We start from the raw sequence: 9,266 nt of genomic DNA on the forward strand, positions 1-9,266 counted from the left end.
CGCAAAACTTATGATTTGCAAGAAAAGCGTTCGTTTGCGCTTCGAAAAAGAGAAGTTTGAATTGAAAAAGAAGATAATGCTCGAGGAACAAAAAAATCGGAAACTGCAGTTGGAACTGATGAATCAGATTCTTCAAGAGATAAAACGACCTGGCGATTATATTCAAGAGCAAGATCAGAGTGATACCGATGACGAATGGTGATTGGATTGTCTTTTTTCTTGTTTTAAATTTTTCATAAATAAAAAATAAATCTTTATATATATATATACGGATTTCTATCTGTCTTTCTGATTTTTATGGACTCGGAAACTACTTAACCGATCGACATGAGAACTGGTATGTTTTTGGGGTTTTGGTATCGGGGAAGGTACTTATGATAGTTCGAGACCCCTCCCCCTCTCTCAGGAGAGAGCTGCCATACAAATGAATCACAAATTTCTGCATTACTCGAGAATTAATCAAGCAAACGGAATTAAATTTGCCATGTGAGCAATGTTTCCAAACGAATAATATGCTAATACAGCCGACTGATAAGCTCTATGGGTTGAATCAACGGAAATGATTATATTCAGGGCAGGTCGAATGGTTCTGAGTAAAGTAGCGACATGACATGGCATATGGCATGGCTTGGATGATGGAAATATAATAGCATGTCTGGAGGCGAATGAACTGCAAAGTTTAAAGCCTCTTAAAAACAAAGAAACGTGAAAAACGTAATAGCATGTTCTTTTACATATGTGAAATACGTATTTCTGAGTATCCAAAGGGGCAAAGCCGTAGAGAAAGTAATTAGTTTGACTTGGTCAAGCAAAAATGAATTTTAATTTAAGATATACAGTATCGATCGCTTACAATATACTATTTAAAATTTCTTCTCTCGTTCCTTCTGTATTATGTTCATTTACATCAGCATAAGGTATATCATTGTCACCTTCTTCTTCTGGCAAATCCGCTTCTTCGAAGTTCATTCTATATTTTATACGTAGATTATGCAGAGCAACGCAGGAATTTATAATTTTTGCTACCTTCTCAGGCTTATAATGCAATTGTCTTGCCCCCAATAAGCATCGAAAAGTGTTTTTCAAAACTCCGATTGACCTTTCCACAACTATCCTGGTTTTGGAGTGGATTTTATTGAACCTCATCTGCCGTTCTGAGATGCTTGTACCCGTACGAAAAGGAGTGATAAGAGATGACGACAAAGGATAACCAGCATCGCCTGTAAAGAGGTAAAAATGTCAATATAAATATAGGATTCTAGCTATACATTTTTATATTTTTTGTGAAAAGCTGAGAATTTTTCAAGTAACATATGTCGAAACCAGAGAGGCATTTTTTACGTTTTTTAGTTAAGGTCCGAAAAAACATTTTTTTTTTTCAAAAATGACTTTGTTCAAAAATTTATTACCTTTGAACTACTGGACCGATTCAGATGATCGATGTATCAAATCAAAGCCAATTAGCCAATTTTAGTCGCATGCATCCAGTCTAGTCGCATAGAAATATTGAACGAAAACTGAAAACATGATTACTTTGAAAAATCGTAGCTTAAAACCGAAAAATAACACATCTCTGATTTTTGGATATGTTATGTAAAAAACAGGAAGTGGGTTGTATTTATGGTATAACCGCAAGGGTGACGTAGGACTATCGTTGATTTAGAGATCATTTGTTTGAAGTTGAATCTAAATCCATCCTGAATGAATGAATAAATAAATATTTGGGTGACTTCAAAAACGAGAGTGTTACGTTGGAGACTCAAGGTTTTATGCATCCAATATTGGATACAAAAAACCTTGTTCTGAAGAATAATCTTCAGAAGCTTTCCTGCTAACTGCACTTGATTGACAAATCACAAAACCAAATGTATGTGGTCGCAGTATTATATGGATAGAAAACATTAAAATAAACTCGCTTGAATGTAATTTTCAATTCCAAGGGGAACTGGCAGATTATTTTTCAGCAACGATCATTTCTTTCCAGGTTTCCTCTCGATAACCAGCAAACGAAAAGAGTTGCGCGCGTGTATGTGTGTGTGTGGCGGCTGCTTCTATGTCTTCCCGAGGAACCGTATTTCGATGCTGATACTATCTTGGTCACGAGAGTATCAGCATCGGCTTTTCTGCGCTCCCTCACAGTTAAAACAAACTGATTGCATTTCAGGTCAGGTCAGGCCAGGTAATGAATCCCTCGATCCCTCGCCGTTCAGCTCGTTCAGTAACGATGTTGTCTTGTCGATGTCCTCAGGCGTCGTGCACAAATTACGTAACGCTAAAAATCCGAATTTTGAACCACCTCTCCCCCCCCCTTTCGTAACGCAATTTCCTATCTCTAATAAACAGAAAGTAACGCAACATCTACACCCTCCCCCCTTATCGCGTTACGTAATTTGTGCACAACGCCTCACGAAAAATGAATCGGTTTCACCACCAGAATATCATTTCAGTATGCTTTTCGTGCGTGATTGAATCGAGAGAAGGTGTGGTTTACGATGGTAATTTGGAAGGCAAACTAGAAGAGAATGAACTCTCTGAGTATGAAAATTTCGGCGACTGAGCAATAATCGATTGAAAATTATATAATTTTCGGGATACGAAACATTTTCCGTTTTTCATGTTATGCATCCAATATTGGATACGGAAATATCCTACTGATGGGAAAGAATAATCTTCAGAAGCTTTCCAGCTAATTATAATTGATTGAAAAATTACGAAATCAAATGTATTTGGTCGCTGTGTCGCCATATAATTAGAAAACATTAAAATAAACTCTTTCGCATGGATGTATTCTTCAATTCCCAGGGAACTGGCAGATTATTTTTCAGCAACGATTAGATCTTTCCGGAATTTTCTCGATGCTGTATGGCATCCAAACGAAAATTCTCGTTTCAGTTTGGCCTGCAAAAAAACTTTTCTAAACTCTAATCCATCAAATTGGGAGCCCTGAAAAGGGCCGATGATTATATGCTAAGCTAATATAGCACCCTCTCCTTGGATTCGACGGGCTAGCTGAATGTCCTTGGGCATGATGTGACGCGTCATAACCGCGGAACTTTGGAAGCGCAAGTCGGTTTTGAAGTCCTGAGCAATTCCACGATCCAAAAGCTGCAAAGGTAGCTTGCGGATCAGCAATTCGGTCGACTTCCGATAGCGATGAATTTCACGCAAAGTTCCCGGTCGATAGCGATGTGGCTTCTTCACCTATCCTGCGGCTGGTGCGCTTATCCGAGCTGCTTTCGTGTGCCTTACCACTGAAAGACTAACTAGCTATCTGCTATCCCAAACAAACGAGTCGTCACGGTGCGAGAGTAGAGTAAGAAATGAACGAAAGCAAAGGAAGCGTCATTTTATAAACCATAAAAGTATAGAATCTAAACCCCACCCTTATTATATTCGTTGCTTACCCTGAGAGAGAAACGAATAACATCGAAGTAAGTATACAGTAATGTATTTGAATCCGGACACTTTGCGTTACATTTAATACCATACCGTGGCCACAACATTTTCTGCATGTTGAATTAATGCGATTGATAAGTAACTATCAAGAAACTATCAGTAACTATATTAGCAACTATTAATCGCATAAATTCAACATGAAAAAAATGTTATGGCTGTGGTATGATATGGAATGTAATGCAAAGTGTCCGGATTCAAAAGCATTACTGTAAAAAAGAGTTAACTCGACTGAAATTTTTTCGGTTCGGCCTGCAAAAACGAAATTAAGAGCCCCCGCCGACTGCAGACTGACTTGTCGACCGATAGTTCGGTCGGCTTCTTAATCAGTACGGAGAAAAAAAATCTGTAGTGTACAGCATAATGCATAGACGTAAGTATGAGCTTCCCCATCTCACATTCCAATAAGATTAATGGGTTTTCAAGTGGGCGCGCTACATACGGATACGAATGATTTCAATAACCTGTTTTCGAAGCTATCATTAAGCTATTGAAACAATTTTTCGACTCAATAAATAGCAATCATATAACTCTTGGACATTTTATCTTTTGTATGAAATGATTATCATACTGTTCCGTTGATCCGAAGCGGAATGAATCACGCTTAAAGAAGGAATGGATTTTTTCTTGGAATTTAGTCAGCAGAAATAATGCCCTTTCCCAACAATTAAAAACGACAAACGGTAAACAGTTTCATCAAAGTGATTTCTTCGATATGGGGATATATTCACTACATCATGTCATATATTTCATATTTTTCATTATGAAATCCATATCCATGGCACCTATCGGTATCGAATTGTCATCGACACCACGATTTTCGCTAAATTCTCCTTTCAGTTCGGCCTGTAAAAAACTTTTCTGAACTCTAATCCATCAAATTTGGAGCCCTGAAAAGGGCTGTTGATTATATGCTAAGCTAATATAGCACGCTCTCCTCGGATACGATGGGCCAGCTGGATGTCCTTGGGCATGATGTGACGCGTTTTGCATGGATAGCACACAAATTTGTATCTTCGAATAAGCCTCCTGCAACGTCATAACCGCGTTAAAAGTTTTTTACAGGCCGAACTGAAAGGAGCATTTAGCGAAAATCGTGGTTTCGATAATAATTCGTTACCGATAGGTGCCATGGATATGGATTTCCTTATGAAGAATATGAAATACATGACATGATGTAGTGAATATATCCGAAGAAATCACTTCGGTGAAACTGCATTATAAAATTATTTGTGTACGAATGCCGCAATCGATAGTCGACTCTAATTTGCGCTGGGTAATTTCCTCGGAGGACTCGATTCCTCCTTTGAGCATTAATAATCTCTTTCTGGCAAAACGATGTGGTATGAATCACATTATTTGAATGATAGAATGAAGAAGTTTTCTGCCAATTTCCTTCAACCTCCAAACGTATCTTTCTCCCGTTTGTCGTTTTCGCGTTCGCTAATCCTTTCTCACAACACCCATTTCTAGTTTGAGAAATTGTTGAGTAAACATTGTTTGCCAGTGCGCGTAGAGCGGGAATTCCCAAAGATTCATTGCACCTCTAATAAATTGCCGAAAGACATGGTCTTACATTGATCGCACTTGATTGAAAAAATCCAAAACGAAATGTATTTGGTCGCAGCATTATATGAGTAGAAAGCAAATAATCGCTCGAAAATGACTTGATTTTCGCGATGTGAAACATTTTCCGTTTTTCATGTTATGCATCCAATATTGGATACGAAAATTTCCACTGATGGGGAAAAAAATATTCAGAAGCTTTCCTGTTAATTGCGATAGATTGAAAAATAACAAAACCAAATGTATTTGGTTGCAGTGTTATATGGATAGAAAACATTAAAATAAACTATTTCGCATGAATGTATTTTTCAATTCCCAGGGGAACTGGCAGATTATTTTTCAGCAACGATGATAGCAACGAGAATTCCGCGCGTGTATGTGTGTGTGTGTGTGTGGCGGCTGCTCCGATGTTTCAAGCGGAACCGTGGCATCACTCTCCTCCTGATGAATTCCCTTTTGGCCTTAGGTGCACAAACAGGCTCTTGGTGACACCGTTCATCAGCGCTTTCATGATAAACGAAATTAGCTTCACAACAACAGCGACAACATGCTCCAATCGCTGTTCAATCATAACTGAGTGGGTTTACGAGCGGCGCTCGCTTATATACCGATTTTAGATTTCAATAGCCTGTTTTGAAAGCAATTTTAAGACTATTGAAACAAGTTTTTGGATGAAAAAGTAACAAGTATATGACGCGTAGACATTTTATCTTTCAAATGAAGTGTTTATCATACCATTTCATTCAGTTGTTTAAGAGCTATTAACGCTCAAAATCTCGGTCTCCAGCGTAACGCTTTCGTTCTCGAAACTTTGGTTTTACACCCCGGTATAGAAATGAAAGACGTAGTCCTACGTCAAAAAACTCAGCTTTTAAGAAAAAATATAAAAAATATGGCATCCTCGATCTCGAAACCATGTAACCTATAAAAAACTAATACAATAAATAATTACGAAATCAGAATCCATTTTTTCGCAAGTCTAATATTTTTTAAAAAAGATCTATCTAATTGGCTTTAATTTTATGTGTCGATCATCTGCATAGGTCCAGTAGATCAAAAGTTATGAATTTAAAAAAAAAATCGTTTTTGGAAAAAGGGGAAAAAGTCGATTTTTCGAACCACCCTAAAATGGAAATGGGAACCCTAATAAAAAAAAATAAAAAAACGGGGCCTCAGCTTTTAAGAAAACATATTAAAAAAATATGGCGCCCTTGGTTCCGAAACCACGAATGTTATGAAAAACAATTACAATCAATAAATACAAAAACAAAATCCATTTTTTCCCCAAGTGAATTTTTTTTTTCGGACCACCCTATAATGGAAACGAACACGCTAATAGAAAAATAAACAAATACGGGTCTTATATTTTGCTGTAAGGAATAAAACTACCACTTTTCACGAAAAACTGAAAACCACTATACCGGTTTGGCATGTAATGGCCTTATATATAGATTGGTACTATTTATAACACAAAAATGGAAGCCTCATATCAACTGTCCCACCGTGTACGGTCCTGCTGTGAACTTTCGAACAATAGGCAACATAAGATAAACATGTACATGAATAAATTCGGCTCTGTTGCAGGTGGAGTGAGGCTTAGTAAAATAAACAAATGCGAAAAAACAAGCAGCCTTAGCTTGGATTTTTAAATTATACTGAATAAGCTTCAAGTCTAGCGTAATTTATAAAAAGACGCATGATAGCATTTCTAGACGTTCGATAGCCATATTTTTACCGAGCAACCAGGTGTTCCTCTCCCCACTATCGTATTCTTTGAGTCAGTGTTTGATTCAGAGGACTACCGTTCCAAATGAAAGAGTCGTGTGATGAGCCCGGATGATTAGCATCGAGATACCGAATCATTAACGTATGATCACAAACCTGTTATTTTAAAATTGAAGCTTTAGTGAATTTTAAAAATATGTCTGATATTTCGCATTCATTTTACCAACATAACATTCAAGCTGCAAAAGTCTTTTCTGTTATAGAACAAATGTTTGTCGTGCGACGGAGGAATAATGCTGACATGTGTTCCGTCTACGCATCCGATCACTCCTGGGAACCCTGTTTTCTCATAGAACGCCAGTTTGATCGCATTCATCTCCCTTTCTTCAGACGGAAACTTAATGACAACTGGGCAAATATCTGTTTCTATTACATTCAACACCTTTTGCAGCACTTTTGAAAACGTTGATTGAGCCAATCCAACAAAACGATCGTTGCCTACCCCTCTCTGGTAGCTACCTTCAACTAAAGGCCCATTTATACGTTGCTAGTAGCTGACTTTACAGTGAGCAGCTACTGGGCCGGTGAACTCGCTTGACAATTGGTTGACTCGCCTTGTCCGTTCACACAGTGTGAGCTGCTGACGAGAAACTAGATACTACTGCATTGGCTTACCAGGGATGCCAGATGATTTTTCAAATGTCCATCAAATAGTCAGAAACAGCAATCAGGTCCGAATTTGTCAGATGATTGATCCCAAATCGAGTTCTCTATTGACAGTTTTTTATTACACATTTACACATTTTTATCGCGAAATACACGCTGACCGTGTATAAAAACACTTTGAGCTGAATTTCTTCGAACTGAAGGTACTATCCGAAAAAGCAGAAGGGCAAAAGGATTTGGGCCAGGAATTGGATGCAAGGAAAAGGAGCAACAAAAGTAATACTGAAGGTACTCTACGATGATGATCCTCTAGAGTACAGAGCAGTGTTGAGAAAAACACCTGAATAAGTGGAAACACTGTTGGAATTCATTGGTCCAAAAATACAACGCCATGATACACTCATGAGAGGTGCTATACCTGCAAGAGTGAAATCAAAAAACGACATTGATGTGGCTTTCTTCTGGAATATCGTTCAGATTGTTGTCGATATGTTTTAGAATCTCGAAAGCATTCATAGCTAAGATAATTCCGGAAGTATGTGATGCTATAAATGGCAGTCTAAAATATTTTTTAAAATTTTATTTATTTCGCCTTGCCAACAGCTTGTACCAATTCGTGAAATAAAAATGATAGTAGATTTGCAAGTGAATGAATGAAAATGTCCTTTTTTAATTCGAATATGTATTCTGTTTCTTAGATCAATACTTTTTTTTGCAAGTTGTGTGTGAATTTTGAATGAAAATTGTGCCTGATAATGATTCTATATTAGAGATTCTCAAGAAAACTATCTCAAAAAGAAAGCGTGCCCGCCAGCGTGCAAAACAAAATAACAACGATTTCGTTTAGAAACTATGAGATTTTTATTTATTTTTCCAATAATTGTAAAGTCTATAAATATCTTCGTATATTTTCAATTATCTTAAAAATAGAGACATTTCTTTACATTTGGCATCCCTGATTCGAACACTAAATTTTGTTTTTGACGTTTTGAGGGATGCGAGTGCGAGTGAATTCAAAAAACTTTGAAGTAGCTCGCACGCCGGAAAACACATGACACTAACTGGCATGATGTGTTCACACGGTGTGAGTAGCTGCACTGCAGCAACTGACTAGACCGACTCGTATGCTTACTCGCACCGTCTGAACCCGGCTTAAGAATCGTAACGAAGCTGCTAACATGATCATTGGAGGAACCGACGTAGAATGTTGAACTGGGCTAAGCTTCGCATCTATAATTTTCACCACGTGTGTGAAAATCTCCTTTGATACTCTAAATAATTTAATGAAGCTGAAAAATAAGTATGAAGGGTTTGAGTATAATTTATTATTTTCGCAGGTATTTTTTTACAGATACTTACGATTTTTCCGTTTGGTCCAGTGGGTTGGAGGTATCCCTTATACGCTTCCGTTCAATAATTAAATTGGAGTAATCATCTTCATCGTCACTATCGGTGTCGAACCATAATTCAACACTCATTTTTTAACAAACAGTAGAGCAACAAGAAGACAAAATAGAGAAAATCGAGAAAGGTTCTTGACGATAAAAGTTCCCAATGTGCAACCTATAAGCAAAAGATGTATTTAAGCAGGGAATAACAAACAATATGCATCTCTTCATGTAGAACTGCATGGAAGTCACTCATATCTATTCATTCCATCGATTTACATGAACGTTATATTGTATGGTTGTATTCAAAGTCCATGTTTGTAGACTATTCTGTTTTCGTTGATCAGATATTTTCGTTTTATTCGAAATAGAATTGTAGAAGTGTTGTAATTTTTTAATCCTCCATTTGAACATCAGCATCAAATGTAATAATTCAAATTTACAACATTTTCATTCATTTTAAAATAA

At 37.2% G+C, this 9,266-nt stretch overlaps 1 pseudogene; it reads right to left on the bottom strand.

The window, feature by feature from the left end:
- Window positions 1-849: 849 nt before the first annotated feature.
- LOC129766853 (putative nuclease HARBI1) lies at window positions 850-8,888 on the bottom strand (annotated as a pseudogene).
- Window positions 8,889-9,266: the final 378 nt, after the last annotated feature.

The sequence above is a fragment of the Toxorhynchites rutilus genome, chromosome 2 (assembly GCF_029784135.1).
Source record: "Toxorhynchites rutilus septentrionalis strain SRP chromosome 2, ASM2978413v1, whole genome shotgun sequence".
In the NCBI taxonomy this organism is placed as follows: Eukaryota; Metazoa; Arthropoda; class Insecta; order Diptera; family Culicidae; genus Toxorhynchites; species Toxorhynchites rutilus.